At 38.9% G+C, this 18808-nt stretch overlaps 1 long non-coding RNA gene across 1 annotated transcript in view; it reads left to right on the forward strand.

Moving 5' to 3' along the window:
- The window catches only part of LOC136308809 (uncharacterized), a 30654-nt gene extending 12467 nt beyond the window's left edge, over positions 1–18187 (forward strand). Inside the window, exons 4-5 of the long non-coding RNA XR_010726178.1 lie at positions 9276–9499; positions 17049–18187. This is a non-coding gene — a long non-coding RNA (uncharacterized lncRNA). The remainder of the gene's footprint in view (positions 1–9275; positions 9500–17048) is intronic.
- The last annotated feature ends 621 nt before the right edge of the window (positions 18188–18808 follow it).

Raw genomic sequence — 18808 nt, forward strand, 5'->3', positions numbered from 1 at the left:
AAGATAGAAGGAGATAAATAAGGATTTGAAAAGATATTTTAGCTCTTTACTATTTACTGAAATAGAAAAAAAAAATCCAGGAGAAAAAAAAATCACTATTTGCTTCTCAGCCAATTAATTTTTAATGTTGCTGGCCAATTATTCTAACACAAGAGCAAAGTGACAAGTTTCCTCAGCGAGGTCTTCTTGTCTTTTTGAACAAATAACATAGACGAATTGCATCACATTAATAAAATAATCATGTGTGCATACAGAACTTAAGAGATCTAAGGAATTTTTGAGATATAGAATACATATGAAAGAAATAAATCCTTACTCTAAAAATACCTGAAAATTCAAAACTATGTAAAGATGGAACAATTTCATAATTGTGCCACTTAATGATGCCATCATTAACATGTTGGTGCATTTCCTTTCTGTGTTGATCCAATATTTTTAAAATTACAATTAGGATGGCATATTTATTTTTACTTTACATTGTATCTTTATGCCACATATATTATATTAAGTAATCTCCCAAAACACTAATTTTTAAACATCCTCATAGTATTTCATTTTTAAAAAAATATCATGTACCAGGTGTTGGATAAACCACAGTCATGTGTGAATCTATGTCATTCTCAGGAAAGCCTGAAGCAATATTATTATTATGGTTGTTATAGTTCTTTAAAAAAAAAAAAGGGTGGGGGAACCAAGCTTAAGGGAGATTAAATAACTTGCCCAAAGCCAATAAATGATGAGGTTGTGACAGAATGATTTGATTCTAACTCTAACGCCGGTATTCTTAATGATCAGGAGATCATTACTTGTCAGGAGATCAAGTAATTTTCTTCACAAGCCTTACGGAATAAATCACCGTGACAGCTGTTTGAGTCGCATCTTCCCTCAGAGAGCAAATGCTTCTCTGTTCAATCTTCAGTCTCCTTTTTCTCAGCTCTGCGTTTTCAGAGGGCAACGCTGTGCACTTGACTCTGTGCCTGGGGAATACTATAAGACTACCTCGCAACCTTGTACGGAAATCCAGAGAATAATACACCTGCTTCTTTTTCATAGTAATGGTATATAAATTATGAACTAAAATCATACAAGGTGTTGCTCTGTACTTTGGCACTTACCATAGTTATGTTGTGTTGTTTCTCTCGCCATGTGTAAATCCTGATCCCTGACCCTTCCGTGTGTTTCTATCGGTTATTACATTTTCAGAGTCTAACACATTATCTTACAGAATAGTTATTTAACGTTTGCTTGTAATGTACATGATGATAGTGATACTTCAATACTAAATACTTAAATGCTATACAATAGTCCTCTTACATGAATAAACGTTTATAGATAATCTTGTCTCTGTGGCAGAAATAATGCTACGTGATCAACAGCCCAGGTTCATTACCTCCTTGGCCCACAGGGAGACTGAACAGCTAAGATTCCATGGCAGTTTAGTGGGACCATATCTGTGTGACTTAGTTCTTGCCAATAGAATGTGGGCAGAAGTGAAGAAGTGATGTATGTACTTCCAGTCCTGGTCCTTACTCCCTACAACCTCCTCTGTGACATGTTCTCTCTCTCCCAGTCCCTCTCACTCTCTTCCTTTACATTTCCTTCTCTCTCTCTCTCTCTCTCTCTCTCTCTCTCACACACACACACACACACACACACACACAATTTGTATGCAAGACAGAAGTATTAGATCCATAGGTTCTTGAATCTCCATGTGGAAGACCATCTACTGAATACTAAATTTGACTATGATGTGATGTGAACTGTTGAGATTTGAGTTGTTGCTTTTTTCACCTATATCCTATTGTGTCTATTATATACTGAGTTTCAGTCTTGCCTCAGGCCCAATGCCAGTTTATCATCTACCATTTACTCCTACTGCTTTTTCAACTTGAAATTTCTTCCTTCCATATCTTTACCTAGTAAACCCCTATATATGACTCAGCTCAAACATCCCTTGTATGAAACTTTGTTTCATATCACACACAGAATAATCTTGTTCAACTCTAAATGACTACAGAAGTGTATGTCCATATTGCACTTTCATAGGTGACTCTTGGTCACCATTGTGTCCCTAGTCTTAGCCCAATGGCTAGCATTATTAGCACTCAGTAATATTTGTCAACAAATGAATGATGAATGAATGAATGGATAGATGAGTGCATTTCATTTCTCCCACAGGTTTGATAAATTCTTTATGTGAAGGATCGTGTCTCATTTATCTTTATTTTTCCCAGTGACAAGCACAGAACTTGGCATATGGGACACATTCAAAAAATGCTCATTGACTGGCTAAAGTGCTATTAATGGTGATGGAGAAATGACTTGGATCCACCTGGCAAGCCCACTAGGGGGTGATGCTCTGCCCATCTGGGGCCCTTGCTCTGTTGCAACCAGAGCCATTTTTTTTAACATATGAAGCAATGGATCCATCCCCAGTGCCTGGAGCCAACTTGCTGCAATTGAGCTGCAGGAAGGGAGGAAAAGAGAGAGAGAGAGAAGAGGGTGGGGGAGGTGGAGAAGCAAATGGGCGCTTCATCTGTGTGCCCTGGCTGGGAATTGAACCCAGGACATCCACACTTTGGGCTGACTATCACTGAGCCAATCGGCCAGGGCTGAAAGGTGCAATTTTTTAAAGAATAGGTATTCCTCAGGGTTTTATCATTGTTTAAATATTTAATAACTCTCACAGATGGGAAATTTAAATTTAAATCTGACCTAAATTCCTTTGTTGCAATTTTAAGTCTTCCGTGAGTCTTAGTTACGCTACCGTCACAGGGCTTCTAAGCAGGAGATTCAGTTCTCCTAGGCTATTTCTGTCCGATTGATGTATTTACAGAAAAGATGGTAATGATTCCACTGCTCTAAATCAATACTGCTGCGTTATTTCAGGAAAGACAGGGTTTTTATAATCTTCCATTATGCATTCCTTTCCCCTTGTGGTTTCTGTAATTGGTCACGAATTCATGCTTGTGTGGAGACAGAAAAAAAAAAAAGAATATAATTATTTGGGGAGAAATTAGGAAGGAGGCAATTGTTGATGCTGACTCTTGCTGAAGTCTTAGTAATTAGTCCTATAAATAGAAGAGAAAACATAAAATATTGATTTTCCAAGATAAAATCAAGAAAGACGTTATCATGTGAGTAAGTAAGGTTATAAACATTACAGGGTTGTTCAGTTCTGTGGTGTGGTCTTGATCTTCACTCTTGGAAATTCAGCCTGCAATCTTCTTCTTCACTTATTCACTGCGACATTTTGTGAACTCCACATATCCCTTACCAATTTCCTTTTACCTTAAGCTAGTTTGAGTGAATTTTATTGTCGGCGACAAAAACCTCACCCAAAACAGGATCTAATATTATGTTTGCACCCAAATCTGTCTCAACATTCAAACAGTCTCTATCACAATAAACTTACATATTTACATTGCAGTGGTCAATTTCTGCATTTTTCTATCTCATTGATTTATTTATTTACTTTATATGCAATACTACACAGGTATACTTGCTATATATTATATTTTAGTATAAGTGGGGATATCCATTTTTATTGATCTGTTTTTTCAAAATTTCCTTGGCTATTCATGCACGTTTTCTTTTCCAAATAAACTTCAAAATTAATTGGTTGAATTGCATAAAAACCATTAGTATTATAATTTCATTAATGTTAAGTTTTCGTATTTGAGAAAATGTTTTTAAATGTTGGTTTTCAAACTTTTTGATCGCTGGATCATTTTTTACTTTTAAAAATTAGAGAACTTCAGAGAGATTTATTTATTATGTTAGAAATTAAGTTTAGAAATATTTGTTAATTCATTAAAGATAACCATAAAATACATTATATTTTTATATATATAACATATTAATTTTCAAAAATAACCATCATTTTCAAATAATAGTGAGAAGAGTGGCATTATTTTACATTTTTGCAAATCTCTTTAATACTTGGCTTAATAAAAGAAAGTTAGATTCCTATATCTGCTTCTGAAAATCGGTTGTGATGTGCTGCTTTGATTGAACTATATGAAAAAAAAGGTTGGCCTCATACAGAGATGTAATTGTAAAAGGAAAGTGTTTCAATGGCCTTTTCAGATAAGTATGGATATTTTTCTTTGATACCACACTACACACAATATACCTGATAAGTTTTAATTTCATACAAGTTGGTAAAAATGTAGAATATGAAATCTTATCCATGAAATTTTTGTTCACTGAGTCATTAAAGTCCACTGATCTGTCTTGCAATTTTAATGGATCTTTTATGCGTGTTACACTACTCAGGTTACATGGTGCTACCAATGGTCATTTGGCAAATATTGGTCCACTGAGTTACAGTGATCTTCCAAATAACACGTTTTATTAAACAAAATTTAAAGATCCATTCATTAATATCACCACTGATCTTGTCAGAAAAATTAAGTATTGGAAACTTGACAAGTTTCTTATAGTGAATACAGGTTTTTTAAAAATTTTAGTTTTTAATAAAGGTTAAATTTTATCACTAGCAATAAACACTGTGAGTTATTTTCTTTGAAGTAACCGGCACACTTCCTTTCACTTTCAAGAAAATGTTTGCTAAATACTGAAGTCTGAATAAGTATAATATTTGTCATTTGTTCTTCCAAGTAAAAATGGAGTTCCATGGAAAAGTAGATGAATTATAAGGGGAAAAAAGATCAACTAAAGCAGGGGTCCCCAAACTTTTTACACAGGGGGCCAGTTCACTGTCCCTCAGACCACTGGAGGGTCGGACTATAAAAAAAACTATGAACAAATCCCTATGCACACTGCACATATTTTATTTTAAAGTAAAAAAACAAAACGGGAACAAATACAATATTTAAAATAAAGAACAAGTAAATTTAAATCAACAAACTGACCAGTATTTCAATGGAAACTATACTCCTCTCACTGACCACCAATGAAAGAGGTGCCCCTTCTGGAAGTGCGGTGGGGGCCGGATAAATGGCCTCAGGGGGCCGCATGCGGCCCGCGGGCTGTAGTTTGGGGACTCCTGAACTAAAGCTTTAGACACTTGGAAGAAGACAATTCAGCAAAAGAGACAGAGAAACCACAGTGAGGTCGGCAGTGGTTGATGCTTTTCCACCAAGAATACCAGGAACGCAGCTTTAATTGAACCGAGTTGAATTAATACTTGTTGCAACCAGGGAGAACACACACCATGAGGAACTATGAGTGTTTCAATAGGGGGATGGTAAAATGACTATTATTGGATTTAGACTTGTGTGGGGGCTTTGGTCTGGACTGGATGCTGTCAGCAAGAGAGCATAATGCTATGATTTCTGAATAAATCTATGGAGAATATAGAAAGACTAGAGCAAGGGTAAAGCTGTAACTAATAAAGAAGTAGCAGTTCCTTTGATTAGCCAGGTTAGGGGGGATATTGGCATTTTGTAGGTTTCATGTGTAGAGAACTATGTTAAGACAACATGATGAAGCAGTATTGTTTTTGTTGTTTTAATGCCTAGTGATCACAGAGTGGCCTTGTCTGAGGTTGGTGTTCTGTGAAATTGCTTATGTTTAAGAAGAAAACATGAGGGCCCAGGTGCAAATGCAGGGCCAGCTCCTGGCAACATCAGGGCCTGACCAGGAGCATCAGGCTGGCTTCTGATGTCAGGAGCTGCTTTTTTCTTTCTCAGAGTAAACCAAGAAAGTGTGATGTCCAGTCAGACCTGGAGGAAAATAGGAATAGCTCCCTACTGCAGAGCCACACAACTCAGTCTGTCCAGGATTCTTCCTAGAGCCCCATCTCAACAGGGCAGAGCTACCAGGAGCTAGGAGGGTGAGACTACCAGGAGCCCAAAGAGTGGAGCTAGTGGATCTCCCATAAGGGGAGGCACCAGTCAGGTTACCTGAAAGTAGGGGTAATGACCCTTGTCCCAAAGCCACACAACTCAGTCAATGGCACCCCTGAATCTGCTCACGCCTCTACACCCTGACCCAGGCAGCTGATTCCTCAGCAAGGCACAAGCTCTGGGATGACAGGAAGTCCAGAGGGTGGGGATACTGCATTTTCCCACATCAATGATTTTCCAGCTATATCATTTCATGGCACATGTAAACTAATTACTAGAATTCAGAAGCACACCAAAAATATATTTTTTGCTAATCAGATGAAAAAAAAAAGATATAATTTTTATTCATTCACACTGGATGGCTATTATTATATTTGCTGTCATTTTTTAAAATTATTTGATAATCTAAAGAAAAAGAGATCAGTGCCCTCGTATGTTTTTAAATTTTTTACTGCACACTGGTTGAAAATCCCTGCCCCAGGCTAATGCCATATAGAAGGGAGTGCTCCACCCAAGAAAAATGGTGTCTGCATTCTGGGTGAAGAACTCAGCTCAGGGATCCTGGTGGCTGTCCTTTCAGTTCTCACTCCAGAGCCACAAACCCTAGTCTCTCCTAATGGAACTCTAGTCTGCTCCACTTTCCCTCCACTGGAGCCAGGGCGAGTGGCTGTGAAGGAGATTTTGTGCATTGGCCTTTTAAGAGACTGCCTGTGTCTCTAGCAGACTCCTGTCCCACCCTGGCGGACAGAACCCCTGCTGATTTTCACAACCAGATGTTATATGGCTCTGGCGCTCTGGGCTGGGGAGCCTGGCATGAGGTTAAGACCCCACACTTCTTGGGGGAAACATTTCGTAGGTGAGATATCCCTCTAGAATCTCAGCTGCTGCACATGGAAATGGGTCCAGTCCTTTTTGAGTCTCTGCTTTTCCTACCAGTCTTGATGTGTCTTCTTCTATAAATTCTTGGATGTAAGATTTCTCTTCAGGTAGTCTTCAGTTGGTTATTCATCTTAATTGTTCTATATTTTAGTTGTAATTTCAGTTTTGTCCTGGGAGGAGATGAGTGTAACATCCACCTACTCTGCTGCCATCTTGGATCTCCTGGAATGGATTTTAAAATCACCGAGCTGCTCAAAATTCTATTTAGCCCCGAGATCTGGAAACTATTAATATGCAAATACTGAGATAATATTTAAAAGCTGTTCCTACTTATTAGGGTTTCAATCTGGAACTTGCTAAATAATATTCAGCCATCAATCTGTCCATCTCTGTCCATCACCAGTTGCCACAAATATGGTTTCCTTCCTTACACTTAACTTCTGTCTCCCACACTCTCCTTGGAGATGAAGGTCTCTGCCTTAGAAATTTTTATAGCCTCTGGAACCCGCAGCATAGTGTCTTACACATGGTAGAAAGAACTCAACAGGTATTTAAACATAAAGAGGAAGCCAAATACTTATGAGATCCAAAATTTGGAGTCCACTGAAGTTGTATACAAGTTTGGAATAAGACTGTTGCATTTAGGGTCTTAACATCTCAAGAAGCTAGCTGAAGCTCTCTGTAAAAATACTCCCCCCCAAAATCTTCTGTTTTCTCACAGGATAATAGAATATGCTCACAGACTGCCTCACTGAATTCAAAACATGGTTCTAGGTTTAAGACTATTCAGCTTAGTTCTTAAATATCACCTTCCAAATTTGATATGCTCCTTTCTGTGTCAAAGGTCCACAGGTTCTGGACAATGAGACATGGTCTGCTGCCATTTTCTTTCTAGGGAAACGTTGACTCTCATCCCAGTGAACATGCTCCTCAGGCCATTAACCAAACTCCACACGTGTGAACAGGCCTTCCAGGGGATACCCATCCATGGGCAAGCAGTAGAATCAGGATAATCAAGTGACATAAAACTTCTAGGGTATTACACTGCAAGTCACTTCCATTAAAGGGCTGAATTAAGTGAGGCATAATTTTAGCTACATAAATCAATAGTTATGATGGCTCATAAATCTTCTTGGGTTGTGGGTTTTTTTCTTTATTTACTCCCTCCCTCCCTCCCTCTTTCACTCCCTTCCTTGCTCCTTCCTTCCTTGCCCCTCCCTCCCTCGCTCCCTCCCTGCCTCTTGCCCTTCCCTTCCCTTCCATTACCTTCTTTCCTTCCTTTCTTCCTTCTTTCTTTCCTTCCTTCCTTCCTTCCTTCCTTCCTTCCTTCCTTCCTTCCTTCCTTCCCCCTCCCTCCCTCCCTCCCTCCCTCTTGCCCTTCTCTTCCCTTCACTTCCATTTCCTTCTTTTCTTTCCTTCTTTCCTTCTTTCCTTCCTTCCTTCCTTCCTTCCTTCCTTCCTTCCTTCCTTCCTTCCTTCCTTCCCTCCCTCCCTCCTTCCCTCCCTCCCTCTCTTTCTCCCTCCCTCTCTTCCTCCCTCCCTCTCTCCCTCCCTTCCTCTCTTCCTCCCTCCTTTCCTCCCTCCCTCCCTTCTCTTTTTCTTCCCTCCCTCCCTCCCTTCCTCCCTTCCTTCCTTTTTTCCTTCCTTCATCTGTAGACAGTAGCCCTGCTATGCTGGAAGGTGTATACACATAACCTTCTTGTTATTCTGATGTGATTTTTTCATTAGCAAATGATATAGTATTCCTGGTTGATTTCTCTGACCAAGATTTCTATTAAGTTAATAGAAGAAATTAAATCAGGGAAATGGAAAAGGTTTGTAATCTTTTTAATGCAATCATTCATTTCTAAACCTAATTACTGTACCAAGCCTGGGGCCTGAGTCATCTTCTCTCTCCGGTGGGGAAGTTCTGTTCTAGGCATGACCCACCTCTGGGCAAAGATGAAGCACCAGTGGTGCTTTCAGGCTTTGACTTTGGCAAAATAGACTCAGCGGAAGCAGATTTGCTGCCCACAGGTGTGCGTCCGCAATTAGAACAGACGAGATAGTGGAGGCATTTAGGAGAGTCTTTCTTCCTTCCCCTGTACTCACTGTAAATGGATAGGCAGACATATATTGGTAAAGAGTCCCCAGTTGTTAAATGAAAAATTTCACACAAATGCCAATCAATCCAGGTTAGAAGAAACATCTCAGAAAGGATGACCGTGTGTTCGAGGGGGGTGAGGTTAGAGGAAGTAGGGAAGGCAGCCCCTCTGGGGAGGGATGAGCTGCAGCCCAGGTAGCGGAGCCCCCCAGAGGTTGTCCTCCTGTCCAAAACCTCTCTTTGATGCTTGCATCTTTCAGTTGGCATGAAGACATTTTAAATGCAGGTAGCTATGGAAGTCTATACTCATTCATGCATCAGTGGGACTTTAATCATTTTAATTTCTCAATATAATAAGGCATTGGAGTTATGAAATTAACTACCAGAAGCACTGTGAAACAGAAGCTGGTAAGGACAGCGTTTTCAGGGGAATGGAAATCGGTGGGATGACATTAATTTCCACTCTAGAAGTCAGATTTCTTTCCTTCTACCATGTGCAGGTATCATTTCAATGGAAACAGAAGAACTAATTGAAAATGTCAAAGGCCATGCTTGTCAATAGGAGTTTAAGTAAATTGCAGTGCATCTACACCATATAGTATGTTGCAGCCATTGCAAAGGCAATGTAAGGAAGACCTGTATGTTCCGATGCAAGAGGATTCCAGAGGCGAGGCTGATGAAAAGAACAATACCAATGCAATATGGAGAATAGAAGCTCATTGATGTAAGAAAAAGCCCCAAACCCATGTGTATATGCAGAGTGCACTTCCTTCCAGGCTTGCCAGAATCGTCTTGGTTTGTGTCTTTTTTTTCCAAGTGTAGTTATTGACAGTCCTCCCTCCACTTTTGAAAGTGTCCCAACTTGGTTGATAAATTCTGTGCTGACCTGACCCTGTCTGTGTGTGTCTGTGGTTGTGTAAGCGTACAGAGCAGCCTGCGAGGGCCGACTCCAAACTGTGCACTGGAGAAGGCAGAAGGAGGGACTGTCCATCTGAACTGTTTTTGTGAATTAAATTTTACGGCGAGCATGCATAATTTTGTTTGGGTTTGGTTCTGAAAGTCTTTAGAGGAATAATTGAAGGATATATTCTAATAAAAATTTTAAAAATACACATAAAACAAAGCTCCCCTTTGATCATCTCTTCTATCGTAGTCTCTATTCAAGATGGATTCTATAATCCCATAAACAAATATTACATTTTGAAAATAAATGGGATCTATTTGTGTTTTAAGCTTAATTTTCTATATTAGTGAACTATGTCTGCACATACCGCCTTATCCTCCTTAACTGTGGCATAGTATTCCACAGTGCTGGGAGCTGAATTCCATTCCTCCAAAATCCATATGTTGATGTTCTAAACCCCCAGTACCTCAGAATGTGACTTATTTGAGGATAGGGAGTTTAAAAAGGTAGCTAAGGTTTAATGAGGTCATTATAATGGGTCCTAATCCAATATGACTGGTGTCCTTAAAAGAAAAGATTAGGACACAGACAGGCAGAGAAGGTGAGGAGGGAGGCCTCAGAAGAATTTAACACTGCTGACACCTTGATCTTGGACTTCAGCCTCCAGAACTGTGAATAATAAATTCCTGTTATTAAACCACTCAGTATGTGGTCATTAGCTATGGCAGCCCTAGCAAACTAACATACGTAGTAACAACATACCATAATTTATCTAACCATTGCCCTGTTGATGGACATTTAGGCTGTTGGTTGTTTCCTTTTTTTTCTACTTTCCTGATTTTTGACTATAACAAGTAGTGTTGAAATGAGACTTCTTGCACATTGTTCTTTGTGTACAGATATAAAAACCTTTTGTGTACATGTATGCGAATTTCTCTTTAATGGATATAGAGAAATTGCTGAATTAAAAAAAATATACATCTTTAAAATCTTTTTAAATGGCCCACAAAAAATGTCTGTAATAATTTTACTCCCATCATTATTGGAAAAGAAAAACTTATTTCTCCATATTCTCATTCATGCATAATATTATATATTTTTAAGAATTGCCAAATTTAGAAGCAAAAGAATTTAAATTTGTTATATATCTATGTTCATTGATTATTGATTTTATCTAATAGTGAGCTTTATATATTTAAAAATATTATAGCCTAGCCTTGACCAGGTAGCTCAGTTGGTTAGAGCATTCTCCCTATACACCAAGGGTGTGGGTTTGATCCTCGGTCAGGGCACATGCAAAAATCAACCAATGAATGCATAAATAAGTGGAAAAACAAATCAGTGTTTCTCTCTCTCTCCCTCTCTAAAAATCAATAAATTAAAAAATTAGAGCTTATACACAAAGGTTGTCAGGGAGGGGTAGGATGTGCTCCTGGGTCCTATGTGCCAGTGTTTGACTTCTGAACACGAGGACAGTTGAGTCTGCAGCCCACTGCCCGGTGCAGGAACTGGCTGACTGGCCTGGATGCTCTTTCCGCTGTTCCTCAACCATTGCACTGACGTTTGCCCCAGGGCTCCCACCAGCTCTCCAGCAGGCTGCCTCCAGTGCGTTGAAATCCAGCTCTGCAGCATGCTCTCTTACTTATATTTCAGGCCGTTGTCTTGAATCAAACATCCTATTTCTTGTTTCTAGGGATAATTTCTGTTCAATTGAGCATTTACTGTCTTATTTTCCAGCACATTTAAAAAATGAATATATTTATATATGTAAGGTCATTTCTAGGGAATTAGAAGCAGAAGGATAGGTTGCTCAATCTGTCATCCTTCTCTGGTCTCCTGCCTATACTCCGTTAGGAATATATTTGAGATAGGTAAATGTTAGCTAGGTAGATAGATAGATAAATAAGAGAGAGATAGATTTAAGTCATTTCAGTCACTTTCTATTCAACAAATGTCTGCTTCAGAATGATGATGAAGTAGGAAACCACGTGGCCTGCAGAATGAGCCTCTGTCGGTGCCCTGTGAGAGTCCAAGGTTTGAAGATGTGTACTTTTTCCTACAGTATGGCCCTTGAATGCAAACCGACCACTCCATCCGATGCTTCATTGAAGAAACAACAATCTGTTGCAATGACCGAGGAGCAGCCGAGCTGGACGCACAGAATAATCAGAGGCTGGTTTCCAATGGGCTATCTTTATCTTTCTACAGAATTTTCAGATAATATTGACTATATTTTATCTTTGACTTTAGAACCCATCTCTCACCCTTAACATGAGAACTCTATTGTGCTAGCATGATCGTTTAAATATTAAAAAAAAATAATAGAGTATTTTAAAATGACACTTATTTCAGAACATTTATAGAAGAAAATTTTGGCTCAAGGGGAAAGTCATGTAGAAAGATGAAACAGTACGTGACTCTGGAGTGTGAGAAGTGTAGGGCAGAGGGCGTGGCACTCGCTGCCTGCACTCCAGAAAGAGGGCATGATGTTCCTTCCCAGCACCTGCCGGGCGCCCCCCTGAACGTGAGCTGGGGAAACCTGCAGCTCCGGAATGGACCAAATAGGATGTTACGGTTTGGTCTGAGAATCATATTACCATCTTTGATATTATATTTATTGAGAAGTATATCCTAAGTTCCTACAACAATCTTTATTTAGTCAAAATATTGGCTAATGACTTGTATTTTTGTTTTCAGAATTTTGCCAACTGTCACTTAACTGCATCTCTCATTCTACTGCATAGCTGCTAAAAATGTACTTATCCAAATCTTAAATGAAATTGTCAAACAGGACAGAATAAAGATGGGAACTGTATGGTGCTTTGCAAGAGGCACTCCACCCCCTGCAGTTTATAATTCTTACAATTCTGGAGATAAAAGGATTTTTTTCATGCTAATGCAACATTCATATTGATGAGAAACTGAGACCTAGAAAGTAGGTTGAGTGGTTCAAGGACACAAGGACATGCCACTAGTTTTTCATTTATTCAAGAAGTGTGTGTGTGTGTGTACTTAATCTATTATGTGGACTACTCACTTTCTCACTTTGAATGGCAGAGCCCAGATCCCGCCCTGACTCCGAGACCAGTGTTCTTTTCTACTGATCCTTTGACAAAGGATCATGAGCACTACTGAGTTAATACAGATATTTATGCAGCTCTCAAAGCCCCTACGCCACTTTCATCAATCTGAAAGGATCTCATCGGATAGCTTATAGCATTCTCGGTTAACATGAAGATAAATTTGGCTGTGGTATTCTCCTGCCTTCATCAGTAAATGATTTTACAGATTTAACCTGGCGATGCTTATATGGTAATGACCTTGTTTGTTTACCCCATCCCCAGTCCTGTTCCATTCTCCTTCTATTTAGGCAGCTTAAAAAAAATCTTATCCATCGTAATAACCTCCAAACACATATCATCAGTCCCTACATTTCCTCAAAGTTTCAATTTTTTTCCCCATTTATGCCTAAGGCCTCGAACTCATGTTGAAAACAATGTCATGATTTCTTTCTTGTCAATCGCATTTCTTGCCCTCAATTTTTTACTATGTTTGATAGCATCACAGTGGACTTAATATTTTAAGCTAAAAACCTGAAAACTTTGAATATCTTATTTCACCTGTTTGTTCATTAAATTATATTAAGACTAGTCTCAAATACTTTTAGCTTAGATGCTCATTTAATTTTGTTTTGATAATCACCATAGCTTCTTAACTGATGTCCATGTTTCCACACCTCTGATTTCCAGTGCTCTATCCAGAATGTTCTTTCTACAACTTTCATCCAATTTTTAACCAAAGAAGGCAGCTGTGAAACAATATCTCTCAGTGTCTTAAAAGATTTTTCATAACAAAAGAGCTGCTTATCAGGGTAGGCAGAATTTGAAGATGGATTCTCAAGATTCCTGGCCATTGGTTAATTAACCAAACACTACCAGGGGTCCCCAAACTACGGCCCAGCCCGCAGGCCGCATGTGGCCCCTGAGGCCTTTTATCCGGCCCCCGCCGCACTTTCGGAAGGGGCACCTCTTTCATTGGTGGTCAGTGAGAGGAGCACAGGATGCGTATGCACCGCAAAGCGCGGCGTCACTGACATACAGTACTACTTCCGGTGACGCGGGATGCACACGTCACGGCTCTGAAGCGCGTCATATCACTTGTTACGGCTAGCAGTGACAAATATGGAACTGGACATAGACCATCTCATTTAGCCAAAAGCAGGCCCATAGTTCCCATTGAAATACTGGTCAGTTTGTTGATTTAAATTTATTTGTTCTTTATTTTAAATATTGTATTTGTTCCCATTTTGTTTTTTTTTACTTTAAAATAAGATATGTGCCGTGTGCATAGGGATTTGTTCATAGTTTTTTTTATAGTCCGGCTCTCCAACAGTCTGAGGGAAAGTGAACTGGCCCCCTTTGTAAAAAGTTTGGGGACTCCTGCACTAATCTGCTTACTTCTGTGAAGAAATTTTGCAGATGTAATCAAAATCCCAAATCAGTTGAACTTCAGATAGGCAAATTATTCTGGTGGGACCAACCTATTACATGAGCCCCCAACTCAGAGAAGGGAAGATAGAGAGATACACTCCAGTTGGCCTAGCAAAAAGCAAACCTTCATTCTGTGAACTGTCTGGGGTTGCAGAGGGCAGTGCAAGAGGAGCCTGAAAGGGACCTGTCAGTCAAAGTTGAGTTGATGACATCAGTTGTGCAATGGTAAAGAACTGAATTCTGCCAACCATGAGAATGAGCCCGGTGGTGCATTTCCCACAGATCCTGCTGACGAGGACTCAGCCTGGGTCCTTGATTTTACCCCAACCATGCCATGTTGGTCTTTCGACCTACAAGACCATAGCTAATAAATAGGTTTTGTCTTAAGTTACTAAGCTTGTGCTGGTGGTAATTTGCTACACAGCAATAGAAAACTGAGACACATAATTCTATTTTAGAAATACTGAGCTAAACAAAGTTAACAAATTTCTTTATTTTAGGAATTTTCAATGTACGCTATGCTCATTAGAGTTGTTGTGAGTCTCAAAAAAAGAGATATATTCTGATGTGTTTCCTAAGCCGTGTTGACCACAGACATTGGTAAGGAACATTATTCTACAAACATCAGTCAGGGAAGCTTCTCTTAAAACCATTCTACTTCTTCACTTTCAAACCTGTGATGGCTGGCTATCATTTGCCCAATAATGCTAAAATACTCCATTTTGATTTGGGGGACTAGCCCACTGGGATTCCAGCATATATTCCCAGCATTGTTCCCTGTCTTTTTCTCACATCTAACTTGGCTCACTCTTGTAGACAAAGCCATGTTAGTTTAGGGTGCTTTGACTTTGCAAGTGTTTCACTTTTTGAAACACACTCAAATATTTCTTCTGTGACAAGCTCCTGTTCCTCAGACAGGTATGTTTACTCTGCTCTTTGCTCCCATTGTACTTTGTATATGGCGTCCTCAGGTCCAGTGTCATATTACATGAGAGTCGTAGTTCACCTTCTCTGATCCGATCGTGAGCTAGTTGAGGAAAGGGACTATGTTTTATTCATCTTGGTATCTTTCATAATATTATTTTCTGAAGCCTCTGCATGTATTTCTGTTTCCTTTATTAAAAACTGGGGCAACATTAGCCTCTAGAGTAGTGGTTCTCAAACTTTTTGAAGTCAGGGCACATTTAAAATCCTACAAATAATTGTAGGCGCACTATATACAAATTTCTGAGAAATATGTTATAATAATTAAGTCAAATATTAAAGAAAAAATATAAAATCCAAGCATGCTTTTATGGTAATTGAACAAAATAAATACGACAAAATTAAATTTATTCTGACATTAAAAAAAATTTTTATGTTACATTTTTTGAGTTATGCTTTTTAGAATTGGTAAAAAAGAGGGATTGAAAATAGACAAAAAGTTATCTTTTTATATATATAGATACATTCTTAGTAAGATTTAGTAAATTCGGCAGGTCCCAGCACAAATATGTTTTTTCATTCTTGTGTTTATGAGAAACATGAGCCTGATGTGTACTAGCTATTTCTTCAATGTTTGGGCATATATTTGAAAGGCAAACTCTCATTTCCTCATCAATACATTGAAGAATTCCTCTCTTTTTACTCGTAATTGTGTTGAGGGTAGAAAATCCCAATTCACATAAATAGGATGTTGAAAATTGTAGTAAAATGTTCAAAGCTTTTTAAGATATTGCCACATATTCTTCTTTTATAGAAATCCAAAAGGCTTCAAGAGATAATTTCTTATGTTTAATCATCAATCCAAAACCCTCACCATACATATCATCTTAACTTTACACCAAACAAAAGCTAGAAGAAACTTGCCTCCAGTCTTTCTGGGAACATGGGGGGTAGTGTAAACAATCCAGCATCACAGCTTAACAGCCTTTTGCAACCTAATCAGTCAAGTGAGATGGGGGGTTGGTCAGACTGTCAGCTTATAGCCAATTCCCCACACCTCTCTCACCCCAAAATTTAAACTCCAAAACCCCTGTTGGTTTTTTGGTTCCCAACAGGCACATATTTCTCTGGAATACCATAGTACGCACCTGGAAATCTTCTAGGGCACACCAGTGTGCCCTGGTGTACACTGTGAGAACCACTGCTCTAGAGACTAATCTATCTTTTTTTCTTGGATTAGATTTTCAATTTTTTTTTTATCATAACCAATTAGGAGAAGCAGGGAAAGTGGAGGAAAAAAGAGAAAATTTGAGGCAATCATAAGGAATAAGAATGAGGGAAAAAGCAATGTGTGCAGGCAATTTTCTGAAACCAAAAGTCTAACTACTCCCGTCCCTTCCAGAATACCTCCTATTTGAACATTATTGCCTTTTTCATACCCGTACCCGGCTGCTATGTTCCTTTGGTCTTTACTTTCACAGAAGCCACTCAGAACTGGACACATCCTCAATACTTGCTCCATACATAGCCACCCAATTATAACTGTTTCACATGTTCTAACTAAAAATCAGTGCCCTCCTCAATGTCTTTAGAGAATTTCAGTGTAATGTTAAAGCAACGGCAAACGAACAAAAAAAGACACACTTAAAATAGTCCTCCTCCTGCTCTAATTTCTACTTTGTGGACTTATTTTAAACACTTCTTTTTAATGTAGAAGCTGACACTACTTAACTAATATCTTTCCCCTCTTGTCTTCTATCCCTTGCTTCTTCCTCTGGATGAAGCCTTTGAATTAAGAAATATGTCAACTCAACAAAATACCGTAGCCTCCTTTGCAGTTATGTTGGACTGAGAGTCTGCCCATTAAAATCTGAGAAGAAGTAAGGCAAGTTACTGTAAGTCTCCATGCATAAAAGATCTCACACACTCTTTTTGTTCTCACTTTCTTTGCCAAGGTGACCCTGGAGGTCCTGTGCACCAGATGGTGTCATTCCAAAATGGCAGACAGAGAACCAATTCGCCTCACTCCGGATTAAGCTGCTGCAATTGTTTTAAAGGCACTGAAATTTCAGGACTGAGTTGTTGACATGACAGAACTCAACCATTGCCTAGCTTTGTCTGTCAAACATTTAAACTTGAAAACAATCCATAAAAATGCACTGGCTACAAATATGTAACTAAAATTTTATCTGAAAGAAGTCATTCAAGACTCTCCGCACTTTTTTTTCAAGTGAAGCTGTGTTGTTAAAATTTAAATGCTGAACAAATGCTACAGACACTGAAGAGGATAATTAAAGTAATCGGAAGGAAATACATTTCCCACGCACAGATGTAATTTTATCCAAGAACTAGGTTATAGCCCCTCCCGTATTCTTTCAGATTTCTTAATTATAGAGATTACTAGCTCAAGAAACAGGAGGTTAAACATCTACTTCTTCAAATGAAGCCAAAATTTTGAGACAAGTAGGCTGAATCATATAAAAAGTAAAGAATGAGAGGCCTCTCCACCAGGAGTTCACACTTCTAATAAATAGCTTTGCACCGAGGGCTCAATGGTGAGGGGCCGTGAGGTCGTGAGGGCACCTCTGCCAGAGGCCCTCACAGTGTTTCTGTGCCCACTCCCGCTATATAACCTCTCTCTCCTCACATAGAGAAAGGGGGTGCACTTTTCCTTCCATTTTGTTCTCTCACTGGCCCTTCCCAGTATTTACCACTTGGTAATAAAACTAAAAATAAGTTAAAAGGTCTTTCTATTTTGGAAAGCCTTTATTAAAAGGCACAAATCCGCACAGAAGAGTTATACCTCACAGGAGATTTCTACCCATTTTGACAGTGAACTGGAATAGAAGACCGAACAAGAATGGCAGAAGCAAGGCCGGGCGGGCACAGACTTACAGGGAAGAGGAGTTGGTAAAGTCTAATCTGTGCCCTTGACCAGCCTGCTCTGGGGCTTGGATGAGATGGTGATGTGCTACCTGCCCCAAGAGGGGTCCTCTGAGCTGCTCTGTCAACCTGTCGTAGTTTCCTCTTGAAGTACGAGAGGGCAGACTCTCATCACAGAATCTCAGAAATCCTGCAAAAGGTGGCTCATCAGAAACAGATTATCTCTCTTTCCAGACTTTCTCAGTCTATGCAGAAGGATATAAATTGACTGAATAAAGCTTTCACTTTAATCCTAATGTGATTTTATTTGACTTTTCTCCTTCTCATATTCTTATACAGTTCAGCATGACATATAAAGAAGCAACTTTAAAACTTTTCATCCAAAAATATTGTCAAGATTTAATTTTTCTTACAGATCGATCTTGCTATTTGAAACATCACCGGGGGTTGATTAAAGTTTATCAGTTATTTATAATTTTTAAGTTTATAAATGTTACAGTTTTTAAGTTTATTTATAAGTTATCATATATTTATAATTGCAGTTAGCAAGATGAAAACTTCTATTAATATATATATTAAAACATGATTTTTATTACTATTAATTAATTATTACTAAAATCCAGACTAGGAAACTCTTTTCTCACAACAAGTGACTATTAGAAAGCTGCTCCAGAGAATGATAAGGTGGGGTGCTAATTCATAACTAAAGAGCGATATGACTCAGTATCTGAATCTGGCCCTCAAGCAGCTGCCAGTCCTCACCAGCTTCATGAGGATGATACTGTCACACAGATAAAGCAAAGCAAAGGAACATTTTATCTCCATCCCATTG

This window comes from Saccopteryx bilineata, chromosome 6 (genome assembly GCF_036850765.1).
Source record: "Saccopteryx bilineata isolate mSacBil1 chromosome 6, mSacBil1_pri_phased_curated, whole genome shotgun sequence".
NCBI lineage: Eukaryota > Metazoa > Chordata > Mammalia > Chiroptera > Emballonuridae > Saccopteryx > Saccopteryx bilineata.